Source organism: Neofelis nebulosa, chromosome 5 (assembly GCF_028018385.1).
Source record: "Neofelis nebulosa isolate mNeoNeb1 chromosome 5, mNeoNeb1.pri, whole genome shotgun sequence".
NCBI classification, from domain to species: domain Eukaryota; kingdom Metazoa; phylum Chordata; class Mammalia; order Carnivora; family Felidae; genus Neofelis; species Neofelis nebulosa.
This window is the reverse complement of record NC_080786.1, coordinates 73,159,074-73,175,862: the sequence shown is the minus strand read 5'-3', so window position 1 is coordinate 73,175,862 and position 16,789 is coordinate 73,159,074.

Genomic DNA, 16,789 nt, shown 5'->3' with positions numbered 1-16,789 from the left:
AATAACAACCACCCAAAGATGTCAGGTTCTCATCTCTGAAACTTGTAAATGTTACCTTATTTGTGAGAGGAGTCTTTGCAGATGTGATTAATGATTTTGAAGTGAAGAGATCATGTTGGATTATCCGAGCTGGCCTTAAATGCTATCACAAGTGTCCTTAAAGATAGATGCAAAGGGAAATCTACCAGAGACACACATAGAAGACCATGGGAAGATGGAGGTAGAGACAAGTGATGCAGCCACAAACCCAGGAATGTCAGGCAGCCACCAGACACTGGAAAAGACAAGAACGAGTTCTCCCCTAGAGCCCCAGAGAGAGGGTGGTCTTGCTAGATTTGGACATCTAGCCTCCAGAACTGTGAAAGAACACATTTTCATTACTGTAAGCCATCAAGTTTCCGGAATAATTTACTATAGCAGGCACAAGCAATTAATATAGTCACAAAAAAGAAAAAGAAAGTCTGAGAAATTATCATAGACAAGAGAAGGAAGAGATTTGACAACAATGTGTAATGTGATATCCTGGATGGGATCCTGGAATGGAAGAAGTATATTAGATTAAAAAAATAAAAACTAAGGAAATTTGAATAAAGTTTCCACTCTATTAAAGAATTATATATCAATATTGGTTCATTAATTGTAACAAATGTATCAATACTAATGTAAGATGTTAATAATAGGGGAAAAACTGGGTATACAGTATATAAAAACTCTCCATTACCTTTATTTTTGATTTTTCTAACGTTTATTTAATTTTGAGAGAGAGAGAGAGAGAGAGAGAGAGAGAGAGAGAGTGTGTGTGTGTGTGTGTGTGTGTGTGTGTGTGTGAACAGGGGAGGGACAGAGAGAGAGGGAGACACAGAATCCAAAGCAGGCTCCAGGCTCCGAGCTGTCAGCTCAGAGCCCAACACAGGGCTCAAACTCAAACGTGAAATCATGAACTGAGCCAATGTTGGACGCTTAACTGACTGAGCCACCCAGGCACCCCTCTCTGAATTATCTTTTGAATTTTTTCCATAAATACAAAACTTCTAAGAAAAATAAAGCCTATTTAAAATAAAAACACTGATAAATAAATACCTTAGAAAACAAAATCTAGATGATTACAATACATCCTGGTTACAAGGAATTAAAGAGATGGTGTGGGACTATAATACACTTAGCCATCAATTTTTTTCACATATAAAAATGCTTTAATATGTTCATTAAAACTTTTAAGATAAAGAATAAACATAGGGCAGTGAGGGGATGGGAAAAATAGGTGAAGGGAATTAAGAGGTACAAACTTCAAGTTATAAAATAAATAAATCACAGTATGTGAAGTACAGCATAGAGAATATAATCAATAATATTGTAATAACTTTGGTGACAGATGGTAATTAGTGTTATCATAGCAATCATTTTATAATGTATATAAATATCAAGTCACTGAAACAAATATAATATCGCATGTCAACTAGACTTCAATTTTAAAAAACAGAACAAAAACAGGAGCTTTTTTTCAAGCCACAAAAGGGGAAAAGAAACAGAAAATAATGTAACCTAGGGGACAAAATCATAAGAAAAATATGTATACACACATAATAAAGTATGGTAAAATGGAAACATAAAATAAGGTGGTGGGACTAAGACCAAATATATCAATCAATGTAAAATTAAAGATTTAATTTCTGCTATATGCTACTTACAATTAATGAAGACAGGTTAAAAACAAAGCATAGATAAATACATGCTAGGAAAATCACAATAAAAGAAAGCATGTGTGGTATTATTAGCATCAGAAAAAATAGAATTCAAGTCAAAAGGCATGAAATGGAACAAGGAAGGATTTATAGTGATATAAGCTGTAATTCCCCCAAGAAGATAACTATAGTCATGAACCATCATGACTAAATAGCATACGATCAAAATATAAAGCAAAAGCTATTAGAAAAAATGTGGATTGTATCCATGAAATCAAAATTTGAATAGAAAACCTTCACTCATCTCTCTCAGAAAAAGACAGGATAAGTAGATAAAAAATAAAGAAGTTACAGAAAATGTGAATAACACTATTACTACAATTATTTTATTAATGTATATAGAATGAATACCAAAGCATACAGAGAATATCTTTCCTTTCAAAGAGCTCTGGAAAGAATACCAAAAACATAGTCGTGTGTAAAGTCACAAAAAAACTCTCTATGAATCCCTCAAAGTTTAAATTTATAGGTCACATTAACTCAGTCGCAATTTCATACTGTAAGTTTAGAACAAAAGTATTTTTTTAAAGCCACCAAAATTAATCTACTTACAAATAAATAATTATGAGAATACTGTATATTAAAACCTCTGGGGTGCAACCATGGAAGCACTCATAAGAAAATGTATAAACTTAAAATGCATTCATTAGAAAGCAACTGAAAGTTTAATGTAAAATAAAAAAATACAATGTGGTCCTGGCATCTGGGTGGCTCAGTCAGTTAAGCATCTGAGTCTTGGTTTCAGCTCAAGTTGTGATCTCACGATTCGTGACTTCAAGCTCTGCATCGGGCTCTGATCTAACAGCTCAGAGCCTGGAGCCTGCTTCGGATTCTGTGTCTCCCTCTCTCTCTGCCTCTCACCTGCTCGTGCTCTCTCTCTCTCTCTCTCTCTCTCTCTCTCTCTCTCTCTCAAATAAATAAACATGTAAAAAATTAAAAAAAAAAAAAAAAAAGAAAAAAGAATCCCCTGGTCCATTAGCTTCAGGGAAACCCACCAGCTCTGAAGAGTGCCATTTGTTAAGCTATCATTTATCACTTATGAAGTGTCAGGTACTGTGTTAGGATATTTCCATTAGCTCCAGTCCTCATAATAACACTGAAAAATAAGTATAATTAATTCCATTTTAAGATGAGGCAAGAAGAAGCTCAGAGACATTAAATAACTTATTTAAGATCACAGAAGTAATAAATAGCCAAATTGGGACTCAAACCCAGCACTGCTTGACTTCAAAGCTCATGCTTTATACTGCACTTAATCCATCCTGTTTACAGATTTGCATTTTGAGTGTGTTATGGGTTGAAGTGAGTTTCTCAGAAGGATGTTGAAGTACACAGCCCCTCAGTACTTGTGAACATGATCTTATTGGGAAATAGGAGATGAGCAGATAAGCAAATTAAGATGAGGCTGATAGAGTGGGACCTAATCCAATATGACTATGTCCTTATAAAAAGAGGAAATTTGGACACAGAGACAGAGTGAAGAGAAGAAAATGTAAAGCAAGACATAGGAACAATGTCATCTACAAGCCAGGGAATGCCAGAGAGAGGCTGCCAGGAGCTAGGAGAGAGAAATGGAACAGATTCTCCTTCACAGCCCTCAGAAGAAACCAACCCTGCCCAACATCCTCATCTTGGACTTACAGTCTCCAAAACTGTGAGACAACGTATTTCCATTGTGTGAGCTACCCAGTGTGTGGAACTTTGTTACCACAGCCCCAGGATGCCAATCTAGGGCTCAATTTCCTTCTCCTGCAACACTCTTACTCATTTCAACCCTACTTTTAAGAACTCCCATTCTCCATTCTTCCACCACCACCATCACAACCCAATATTCTCTCAATATCTACTGAACTGCCTACATTTCTTATACTACAATTTTGTATCCTCCAAAGACTTGCTTCCTGTATCACTTTCTGTGTTTTTCCAATCATGGTATAATTGCAAGACATAACCTTATAATGCCATTCCTTTCCCTCCCAAAGATATCATTTGCTTTACAATACCTAAAACAAGACACTGTACATGGTAAGCATTCAACTATATATGTTTGCATTCATATATATTTGATATATATATTTAGTATAACATGTTAGTAAAGCACTTTAGCAATATGTATCAAGAGTTCAAGAGGCTTTTGATGTTTAACTTAGTATTTCCATTTTTTTTTGCCTCCCCCTGTGTTTTATTTTTTTATTTTAATTTTTTTAAATTTATATCCAAATTAGTTAGCATATAGTGAAACAATGATTTCAGGAGTAGATTCCTTAGTGCCCCTTACCCATTTAGCCCATCCCCCCTCCCACAACCCCTCCAGCACCCTCAGTTTGTTCTCCATATTTATGAGTCTCTTCTGTTTTGTCCCCCTTCCTTTTTTTGCATTATTTTTGTTTCCCTTCCCTTATGTTCATCTGTTTTGTCTCTTAAAGTCTTCATATGAGTGAAGTCATATGATTTTTGTCTTTCTCTGACTGACTAATTTCACTTAGCATAATACCCTCCAGTTCCATCCACATAGTTGCAAATGGCAACTTAGTATTTCCATTTTGAGGAATTTATGTCACATAAATAAATTAACAGGAGAAAAAGTCATATGCACCACAACATTATCTAAAATTTTGGAAATAAATCTAAAATATCCAAACAAATCAATCAGTGTGATACACCACATTAATAAAAGAAAGGGTGAGGGAAGATGGCGGCGTAGGAGGACGCTGGGCTCACCGCGCGTCCTGCTGATCACTTAGATTCCACCTACACCTGCCTAAAGAACCCAGAAAACCACCAGAGGATTAGCAGAACGGAGTCTCCGGAGCCAAGTGCAGACGCGAGGCTCACGGAAGAGGGTAGGAAGGGCGGCGAGGCAGTGCGCGCTCCACAGACTGGCGGGAGGGAGCCGGGGCGGAGGGGCAGCCTGCCGGCCAAGCAGAGCCCCTGAGTCTGGCTGGCTAAAGCGGAGGGGCCTGACGGACTGTGTTCCCACAGCAAGCGCGACTTAGCGTCTGGGAGGTCATAAGTTAACAGCTCTGCTCAGAAAGCGGGAAGGCTGGAGGACAAAGGGAGGGAGAGCTGCTGAGCCCCCAGACGGCAGAGCTCAGATTGGCGGGGAACAAAGGCGCTCGCCAGCGCCATCTCCCCCGCCCATCCCCCAGCCAAAATCCCAAAGGGAACCAGTTCCTGCCAGGGAACTTGCTCACTCCCCGCAAACACCCAACTCTGTGCTTCTGCGGAGCCAAACCTCCGGCAGTGGATCTGACTCCCTCCCGCTGCCACAGGGCCCCTCCTGAAGTGGATCACCTAAGGAGAAGCGAGCTAAGCCTGCCCCTCCTGCCCCCGTGCACCTTGCCTACCAACCCCAGCTAATACACCAGATCCCCAGCACCACAAGCCTGGCAGTGTGCAAGTAGCCCAGATGGGCCACGCCACCCCACAGTGAATCCCGCCCCTAGGAGAGGGGAAGAGAAGGCACACACCAGTCTGACTGTGGCCCCAGCGGTGGGCTGGGGGCAGACATCAGGGCGGACTGCGGCCCTGCCCACCAACTCCAGTTATACACCACAGCACAGGGGAAGTACCCGGCAGGTCCTCACCACTCCAGGGACTATCCAAAATGACCAAACAGAAGAATTCCCCTCAGAAGACTCTCCAGGAAATAACAACAGCTAATGAACTGATCAAAAAGGATTTAAATAATATAACAGAAAGTGAATTTAGAATAATAGTCATAAAATTAATCGCTGGGCTTGAAAACAGTATAGAGGAAAGCAGAGAATCTCTTGCCACAGAGATCAAGGGACTAAGGAATAGTCACGAGGAGCTGAAAAGTGCTTTAAACGAAATGCAAAACAAAATGGAAACGACGACAGCTCGGATTGAAGAGGCAGAGAAGAGAATAGGTGAACTAGAAGATAAAGCTATGGAAAAAGAGGAAGCTGAGAGAAAGAGAGATAAAAAAAATCCAGGAGTATGAGGGGAAAATTAGAGAACTAAGTGATACACTAAAAAGAAATAATATACGCATGATTGGTATCCCAGAGGAGGAAGAGAGAGGGAAAGGTGCTGAAGGGGTACTTGAAGAAATTATAGCTGAGAACTTCCCTGAACTGGGGAAGGAAAAAGGCATTGAAATCCAAGAGGCACAGAGAACTCCCTCCAGACGTAACTTGAATCGATCTTCTGCATGACGTATCATAGTGAAACTGGCAAAATAGAAGGATAAAGAGAAAATTCTGAAAGCAGCAAGGGATAAACGTGCCCTCACATATAAAGGGAGACCTATAAGACTCGTGACTGATCTCTCTTTTGAAACTTGGCAGGCCAGAAAGGCTTGGCACGATATCTTCAGTGTGCTAAACAGAAAAAATATGCAGCCGAGAATCCTTTATCCAGCAAGTCTGTCATTTAGAATAGAAGGAGAGATAAAGATCTTCCCAAACAAACAAAAACTGAAGGAATTTGTCACCACTAAACCAGCCCTACAAGAGATCCTAAGGGGGATCCTGTGAGACAAAGTACCAGAGACATCGCTACAAGCATAAAACATACAGACATCACAATGACTCTAAACCCGTACCTTTCTATAATATCACTGAATATAAATGGATTAAATGCGCCAACCAAAAGACATAGGGTATCAGAATGGATAAAAAAACAAGACCCATCTATTTGCTGTCTACAAGAGACTCATTTGAGATCTGAGGACACCTTTAGATTGAGAGTGAGGGGATGGAGAACTATTTATCATGCTACTGGAAGCCAAAGGAAAGCTGGAGTAGCCATACTTATATCAGACAAACTAGACTTTAAATTAAAGGCTGTAACAAGAGATGAAGAAGGGCATTATATAATAATTACAGGGTCTATCCATCAGGAAGAGCTAACAATTATAAATGTCTATGTGTCGAATACCGGAGCCCCCAAATATATAAAACAATTACTCATAAACATAAGCAACCTTATTCATAAGAATGTGGTAATTGCAGGGGACTTTAACACTCCACTTACAGAGATGGATAGATCATCTAGACACACGGTCAATAAAGAAACAAGGACCCTGAATGATACATTGGATCAGATGGACTTGACAGATCTATTTAGAACTCTGCATCCCAAAGCAACAGAATATACCTTCTTCTCGAGGGCACATGGAACATTCTCCAAGATAGATCATATACTGGGTCACAAAACAGCCCTTCATAAGTTTACAAGAATTGAAATTATACCATGCATACTTTCAGACCACAATGCTATGAAGCTTGAAATCAACCCCAGGAAAAAGTCTGGAAAACCTCCAAAAGTGTGGAGGTTAAAGAACACCCTACCAACGAATGAGTGGGTCTACCAGGCAATTAGAGAAGAAATTAAAAAATATATGGAAACAAACGAAAATGAAAATACAACAATCCAAACGCCTGGGACACAGCGAAAGCAGTCCTGAGAGGAAAATACATTGCAATCCAGGCCTATCTCAAGAAACAAGAAAAATCCCAAATACAAAATCTAACAGCACACCTAAAGGAAACAGAAGCAGAACAGCAAAGGCAGCCTAAACCCAGCAGAAGAAGAGAAATAATAAAAATCAGAGCAGAAATAAACAATATAGAATCTAAAAAAACTGTAGAGCAGATCAACAAAACCAAGAGTTGTTTTTTTGAAAAAATAAACAAAATTGACAAACCTCTAGCCAGGTTTCTCAAAAAGAAAAGGGAGATGACCCAAATAGATAAAATCATGAATGAAAATGGAATGATTACAACCAATCCCTCAGAGATACAAACAATTATCAGGGAATACTATGAAAAATTATATGCCAACAAATTGGACAACCTGGAAGAAATGGACAAATTCCTAAACACCCACACTCTTCCAAAACTCAATCAGGAGGAAATAGAAAGCTTGAACAGACCCATAACCAGCGAAGAAATCGAATTGGTTATCAAAAATCTCCCAACAAATAAGAGTCCAGGACCAGATGGCTTCCCAGGGGAGTTCTACCAGACGTTTAAAGCAGAGATAATACCTATCCTTCTCAAGCCATTCCAAGAAATAGAAAGGGAAGGAAAACTTCCAGACTCATTCTATGAAGCCAGTATTACTTTGATTCCTAAACCAGACAGAGACCCAGTAAAAAAAGAGAACTACAGGCCAATATCCCTGATGAATATGGATGCAAAAATTCTCAGTAAGATACTAGCAAATCGAATTCAACAGCATATAAAAAGAATTATTCAATATGATCAAGTGAGATTCATTCCTGGGATGCAGGGCTGGTTCAACATTCGCAAATCGATCAACGTGATACATCACATTAACAAAAAAAAAGAGAAGAACCATATGATCCTGTCAATCGATGCAGAAAAGGCCTTTGACAAAATCCAGCACCCTTTCTTAATAAAAACCCTTGAGAAAGTCGGGATAGAAGGAACATACTTAAAGATCATAAAAGCCATTTATGAAAAGCCCACAGCTAACATCATCCTCAACGGGGAAAAACTGAGAGCTTTTTCCCTGAGATCAGGAACACGACAGGGATGCCCACTCTCACCGCTGTTATTTAACATAGTGCAGGAAGTTCTAGCATCAGCAATCAGACAACAAAAGGAAATCAAAGGCATCAAAATTGGCAAAGATGAAGTCAAGCTTTCGCTTTTTGCAGATGACATGATATTATACATGGAAAATCCGATAGACTCCACCAAAAGTCTGCTAGAACTGATACATGAATTCAGCAAAGTTGCAGGATACAAAATCAATGTACAGAAATCAGTCGCATTCTTATACACTAACAATGAAGCAACAGAAAGACAAATAAAGAAACTGATCCCATTCACAATTGCACCAAGAAGCATAAAATACCTAGGAATAAATCTAACCAAAGATGTAAAAGATCTGTATGCTGAAAATTATAGAAAGCTTATGCAGGTAATTGAAGAAGATATAAAGAAATGGAAAGACATTCCCTGCTCATGGATTGGAAGAATAAATATTGTCAAAATGTCAAAACTACCCAAAGCTATCTACACATTCAATGCAATCCCAATCAAAATTGCACCAGCATTCTTCTCGAAACTAGAACAAGCAATCCTAAAATTCATATGGAACCACAAAAGGCCCCGAATAGCCAAAGTAATTTTGAAGAAGAAGACCAAAGCAGGAGGCATCACAATCCCAGACTTTAGCCTCTACTACAAAGCTGTCATCATCAAGACAGCATGGTATTGGTATAAAAACAGACACATAGACCAATGGAATAGAATAGAAACCCCAGAACTAGACCCACAAACGTATGGCCAACTCATCTTTGACAAAGCAGGAAAGAACATCCAATGGAAAAAAGACAGTCTCTTTAACAAATGGTGCTGGGAGAACTGGACAGCAACATGCAGAAGGTTGAAACTAGACCCACTTTCTCACACCATTCACAAAAATAAACTCAAAATGGATAAAGGGCCTGAATGTGAGACAGGAAACCATCAAAACCTTAGAGGAGTAAGCAGGAAAAGACCTCTCTGACCTCAGCCGTAGCAATCTCTTACTCGGCACATCCCCAAAGGCAAGGGAATTAAAAGCAAAAGTGAATTACTGGGACCTTATGAAGATAAAAAGCTTCTGCACAGCAAAGGAAACAACCAACAAAACTAAAAGGCAACCAACAGAATGGGAAAAGATATTTGCAAATGACATATCGGACAAAGGGCTAGTATCCAAAATCTATAAAGAGCTCACCAAACTCCACACCCGAAAAACAAATAACCCAGTGAAGAAATGGGCAGAAAACATGAATAGACACTTCTCTAAAGAAGACATCCGGATGGCCAACAGGCACATGAAAAGATGTTCAACGTCGCTCTTTATCAGGGAAATACAAATCAAAACCACACTCAGATATCACCTCACGCCAGTCAGAGTGGCCAAAATGAACAAATCAGGAGACTATAGATGCTGGAGAGGATGTGGAGAAACGGGAACCCTCTTGCACTGTTGGTGGGAATGCAAATTGGTGCAGCCGCTCTGGAAAACAGTGTGGAGTTCCTCAGAAAATTAAAAATAGACCTACCCTATGACCCAGCAATAGCACTGCTAGGAATTTATCCAAGGGATACAGGAGTGCTGATGCATAGGGGCATGGGGCGTGTTGCATGGAAAACAATTTGACAATAAATTTCATATATTGAAAAAAAAAGGCAGGTCTTGCTTACTAAAGCTCCCTCTAACCAGGAATAAGTAGATGTTAAGACTATATTTGAAAACAGAATAGCTAATCTTGTCTATGAGAGACAAGAAAGCATAAAAGGGGATATTTGGACTGAGTCTTCAAAGATGGTAGGAGTTCACCAGGCCAAACAGAACTTTCTTGTCAGAGGGGACATGGTGCAGAAGACAGTTAAGTTATGACACTCACCTTGTTTGAAAAACACTGAATGATTCTTTATCTCCAATGGGATAAAGTAAAAGCATCCTAGAATGACTTTCACCACTCATTATTTATGTTCCTGACATCTCATGTCTTTCCTATTGCCCTTTTACTCATACTTGCAAACTTTGTACCTTCTTTCATAAACTGTGTGTCTTCTGCACGCTTTCCCGTCTACCAAGAAAATTCTTTTTGGCCTGGTGAACTCCTACCATCTTTTCTTTTTAATGTTTTTTTTCAGTTTTTTGAGAGAGAGAGAGACAAAGTGCAAGCACAGGAGGGGCACAGAGAGGGAGAATCAGAATCCGAACCAGGCTCCAGGCTCTGAATTATCAGCACAGAGCCTGACATGAGGCTCGAACTCAAGAACCACGAGATCATGACCCGAGCCGAAGTCAGAAGCTCAACTGACTGAGCCACCCAGGTGCCCCTAACTCCTACCATCTTTGAAGACTCAGTTCAAATACCCCCTTTTATTCTAGGATGTTTGTATTTTATCCCATGGGAGATGAAGAATTATTCAATGTTCTTTTTTGCTTTTCTTACAAAAGATTTTTTAATGTTTATCTATTTTTGAGAGAGAGAGAGAGAGAGAGAGAGAGAGAGAGAGAGAGAACAAGTGGAGCAGGGGCAGAGAGATGAGGACAGAGGAACCAAAGCAGAGTCTGCACTGACAGCAGCCAGCACAAAACAGAGCTTGAACTCTGCAAATCACGACATCATGACCAGAGCCAAAGTCGGATGCTCAACCGTCTGAGCCACCCAGGTGCCCCTCAATGTTTTCCAAATAAGGTGAGTGACATGCTCAGTATGTGTTTTACAACAACACCTGAGACCTATGTGCTATCAACCTTTTTCTTTTTTTTTACTGTATTGGGAAAAATAAGAGTTTTTAGATTGTGGGCCTGTGGGAGGATGTTAAGGAAAGAAATGTGCAGACATATATGGGCAGGAGAGAAATAAAAAAGCTGTGCTCCTCAGTTGCTCCTCTGCAGTGCAGTAGGCTTGTAAGGTGTATGCAGAGTCTGTGTCCCATGTCCCAGGACTCAGGAATGCCAGCTATGCAACAGAGCTTAGCCATCTTCTGGCAGGAAGGACAGGCAAGTTTGTGCCAGACAAGGTTATAAGAAGCACACGAGGTCTCGAGTGAGACATCGGTCACATTCATCAGAATTATTGTTCCATGTTCAGCTGTATATGTATAATGACAGCTAACATGAGTTCACTGTACTGTTCTTGCGTCTTCTACGCGCATTAATTCATTTATCCCTCATAACAACCCTGTAAGTAGATACTGTTATCAATACCATTTCATAGATGAGCAAACTGAGACACATAAAAGTTAGGAAACTTGCCAAGGTCTCATAGCTAGTAAATAAAGGAACTGTTACTCTGATCTCGGACATTCTGGCCCTGGAGGCAGGACTGCAATGACACTATAAAAATGAGCTTCGGCTTATGTCTTTGCCAGCTCAAGCTGATGCAACAAAATAACAAGACTGGACGACTTAAACAACATTTATTTCTCACCGTTCTAAGGACTGGTAAGTCCAAGATCAAAGTGCCAGCTGATCTGCTGTCTGATAAGAGCCCTCTTCCTGGATTGCAGATAGTCAACTTCTTGTTACATCTCCACATGGCAGAAAGAAAAGGAATTCCAAAATCTTCCTCTTCTGATAAGGACACTAATCTTATCATAGAGACCCCACCTTCATGATCTCATCTATACATAATTAACTCCCAAAGACCTACCTCCAAATACCACCACATTCGGGGCTAGGACTTCAACATGTGAAGTTGGGATGGGGGGTGGGGAAATAACACATTCAGTCCATAATAGCTTGCATGTTCTCTCAGAAGGAAACATCACAAATTATTCTCTGTGACATATTGTACTCAATATATGGTATCTTAGGGGCACCTGGGTGGCTCAATTGATTAAGCATCCGACTTCAGCTCAGGTCATGATCTCGCAGTTCATGAGTTCAAGCCCCGCGTTGGGCTCTATGCTGATAGCTCAGAGCCTGGAGACTGCTCTAGATTCTGTGTCTCCTTCTCTCTCTGCCCCTCCCCCACTTGTGCTCTGTCTCTGTCTCTGTCTCTCTGTCAAAAATAAACATTAAAAAAATTATATATAAATATACATATATGTATAGAAGGAAGGAAGTAGACCACGATCTTGTCCTCTTGGACATAAATAATACATTCTGTAGAAGGTCAGCACTGCCTAACTTTTCCAGTAGAGTAAAATTCTCAGACTGTTTTCTGAAAAAGTTGAGAGTGTCTGAAGAGAATTGGTTGAGGAGACATAGGGTAGAATGAAAACAAAGTATGAGGAGCAGTGGTAGACACAATGCAAAAAAAAAAATGTCTTCGGAGAGCAGGAATGATGTGATCAGGTAATGGCTAAGGTAAGCCTTACAAGCCACATTGAAGTTACCCATAGGAAGGACATAGAGAGCCGCTCCAGGTAGAGGATATGAGGAAGAGAATGGGCTAGGCAGACACAAGAGTAGGTTGATATGTTCAAAGACAATGGGCAAATCGACTAATTTCTAACATCTTCTAAAGTCTTATATACATTGTCCAATCTGTAGGCTGGACACTAATTCATAAAATTTTTTTAGTATGAATTAGGCCATCATAAATCCCCTTTCTGGCTTCCTCTGGGAGGACAGAGAGACAGATGGACATCTGGATGCACATATACATGTATTTTTGTCCTTAACTTTTTGGAATGTAAAATTAAGTAATGATGCTGTATTCAGATGCAATTCAGGGTGAGCCCAGATGTGGTCAGTTCCTAGGATGGGACACAAGAAGACAGATTCTTATATCCCTAATAAACAATCTGATGGGGGACATTCTTCCTATCCCTCAGAGTAATCCACTCTAAAAGGTAAATGGCAAGAGTACGTACAGCAAGAGAAATCAGAAAAAAAAAATTGGTTTTGTGCTGTCTGAAGCTTACACTCTGCATTCTCACAGATGCTACAATAATATGTAAGCTGTTAGGATTAAGTGGCTCCAGCTGGTGGTAATTAGAACTGGAGAGACTAGGGAGAGAGAGCTCAGGGTGGGGCAGTTGGAGAGAACTCCATCATCCTTCTGGAAGAAGCTGGTTTTCTATTTCATTTGCCTCCAACCACCATGACCTCCCACTTCTCCCTCCTCATCTGTCCCCACTCACCCCACCCTGCTTCTCCATCAGCAATAAGGAGCTGGTGGCGTGACAAAATTAATCCAACCTGCCTTTTGTATCTGCTATGCTGTTTATGTTAACTCCTTGCCATTAACATGAATGAGTTCTCTTTCATTCAATAAACATTACTAATTTAAGATATGCCAGGAATGGGGATAGTTGATGATGATATAGTAGAAGATAAAATAAATTGGCCTCTCATCACTGATTTCTAAATTCTAGTGGGTAATATTGACAAGTGAATGGTGTGATAAGGGCTGTAAAGGCAGAAATACAGGATACCACTGGAGCATGTAACCCTAGAAAACTGAAGCTCCAGGGAGGCTAGGGTGGGGTGGGGGTGGCAGTAGAAGTGGGGTAGTGATTGTTCAGAGAACAGGGAATGAGTATACAAAGTCACAAAGAAGAGAGAAACACAGTCCAAACAAGGAAATGAAGAATAAACCAATATAACCAGAACATTCAGTGGAAAAGAAAGTCCTTGGTAGTGAGAAATATCTCAGACATAATAAGTTTGAGATGTGTGTGCAACACATAAGTGGAGACATCCAATAGACAGGGGTATATATGGCCCTGAGACCCAGAAGAAAGGTCAGGTTTAGACACAGCTTTCTCATCTCTCCAGTGACATTTTTCTTCCTCACAATACTCTTAAGAAATACATTAGTTCCAAGGCAATGAGAATACTTGCTGGTTTTTAAAGAATTGTCACTAATGTGGAGGAAGTTTGAGGTTAGAGGCACAAAATTATATTTTTCCTGCTGTTGTATTATCTTGCTTTAGAAGGCCTTCTTTTATTGATGGTCTACTCTGCAATCAATTGAAAACTGAATGAGGGCTCATCCTTTGTCTGGGCAAGTAGCTAGAAACTTACTTCTTTATGCTAACAAAGGCTTTTATTTCCTTTGTTGAAAGTTCTTTGTCATCATTTTCTAACTATAATTGCTATTTACTCATTGATTTGAAAAACAGGATCCAGTGTTAGATTAATGCTAGAAAGTTAACATTCCCCAGATTGAAACTCTGTAGCACAAAACTATAAATAAAAACATTTTATATATACATTGTATTTTCATATGTCTCACATCAATTATAGGAAAAATAAACATTTTAAATATTCTGACAAGTAAAAAATTTACAGACCAACAAAGAGATACTTATATTTTCTTTCCAAACCAGAGTCAAGATCTATCCAGTCTCCTTTGTCACATTAGAAAACGAACATCTATTTGCCTGTTAATAGTTGCAAACATTTTCTCATGTCTTTCCCAAGTTTTGGTAGCTTGAAGTACATATGACACCACCAACAATTACATTTTTAACTATATCTCTCTCATCCCTAAAACCCCCTACTTGTTTCCCATTGACCCAAGTTTCAAGAATTGTATCATCTTCCCCTTGTGAGCGCTAATCTTTACCTAGTTTTCTTTTCTGCTCTTTTTGTCCATCTTTTTTGCATCATGTCCCAGACTTTATTCATTGGATATGAAGCTACTTCACTTTTTAAAAGCTGGGTAACCAATCATATAAATATAACAATCCAATGAAAAGAATTACAGATATTTAAACTATTAACTGTTAATCTTACTCATAAATTGATATTAAAACAGTGAAGCCCTTTTCAAAGGGAAGAAAAATAAAGACTGACCAAAGTTGGTATAATAAAAGTACTTGTTGATAAGCCATCACTTATTGATTTAATAAATATTCACTTCTCTTATGAGAAGTGAAGCTTCTCTTCATAAGATTTTCACATCTTACATATGAAAAGAAAGCTGTAGGGTCCCCACTTTATTCTTTCCACTCATAAGTCTCGCACCCAGAGTAAGCTTGAGCACAGCCTGAAAAGCAACTAAGCTGTCCTTAGATGATGGCGCCACCTGGTGGCTAGTTTACACATCTGTTAAAGGCCATTTCTCTAAGTTCTTGGTCAGGCAGTGGCCTTTTTACAATTCCCTTCCCTACTCTTTTCCAATTCTTGTCCCATTATTTCATATAAATTTATCTTCCTCTTCCTACCTTCTCTATTCTCTGTTTAATTGGTGAGAAAAAAATGAATACACCTGCCTACTTGTGGCAAATAAGCATAAGAATACCAGATATATATTTGTATCAAAAAAAAAAAAAAAAAGAAAGAAAGAAAAAGAAAACCTATGAGATAGAAGACATGAAAAAATAGTAACAGGAGAAGTTTCACCAGGAATTTCCCTCTACTATCTCATAATTCCCTAATTTACTCAATTTTCTCAAGTACCAAAATGCAAAACAGAAAATCTTTCACCAAGTACTAGAATGACAGCAGGTTGCTTTCTCAGTATAAAGGAGCACAAATGCAGCTAGGTCCCAGATGAGAGACTTTGGAATTCTGTAATCAGATTAGAGAATTTAACTGCCATTCTAACATTGTTCCTTTTAGGAACTGCATATTCTGCATTCAAATAGTTTTGAATTATGACCCTTCTATGTAGTGACTTCATGTAATTCCAATTTAGCACACCATTTAGAAAAAAAGACAAAGTTGTTTCCACAGATACTCAAACAAGTGTAGTTAAAAGACTGGTCTGTAAAATGGGGATAATAAAACTTGGTTTATACAGGAAGAATTAGAGAAAATATTTTCAAGTAGCTAATAAGATATCTGATAACTACTAGTGTTGAATTTATTCTAACAGGTGGAATGATATGCTATATGTTCATTTTAGGGTCATTTCCTTAACAGTAGTTGAAAACATATAAATCACAACTAACATTCCTAATAAGAAAAATAAGATGATTGACTTAAGGGACCTCTGAGTTTACATCTAGCTCTAAAAATATCCCACAATTCTGCAATGCTCAAAATCTGTCACAACTGCACACAAATCACAGAAACTCGCCTTATAATCCAATATTGTCTATAATTTTGGGGCACAAAACAAAACAATTTTCCCCAAGACATCACTCGTCATTTACAGATTTGTTTTTCTATTAGGCAGGTAGTTGGAAAACAGCCCTCATATTAACTGCATTTATATATAATGAGTTTTTGGTTTGAAGTTTGAAACACCTTGTGTGATGTTTTAATATCCACACAGTAACATAGTTCTGTAGGTTTGTACATACATTCCTAGGAAAATGTTTAAAAGCTGAATCTCTGAAAATCAAACAATAGGCATGTTGTAAAGGATTCCATCACCTTACAATATTATAAAATCCCTAATCATGGTTCTTGCAGGCAGGTGAAAATCTTGAAAGAGAGATAGTAGAAAGCAGACATGGTCAGAAAGAAGCTGCCAGCAAAGAGCCCAATACCCAAAACTCTGTTGGCTCAAGAAATTGAGGAAGATGAGGGAGGCATCCCCTACCCTACACCTCCCCAAAGGCAGACATTAGGAGCCCCTGAATTATTAACTCTATATTGTCCTTACCACCCATCTTTCGCCACCCCTTATACAA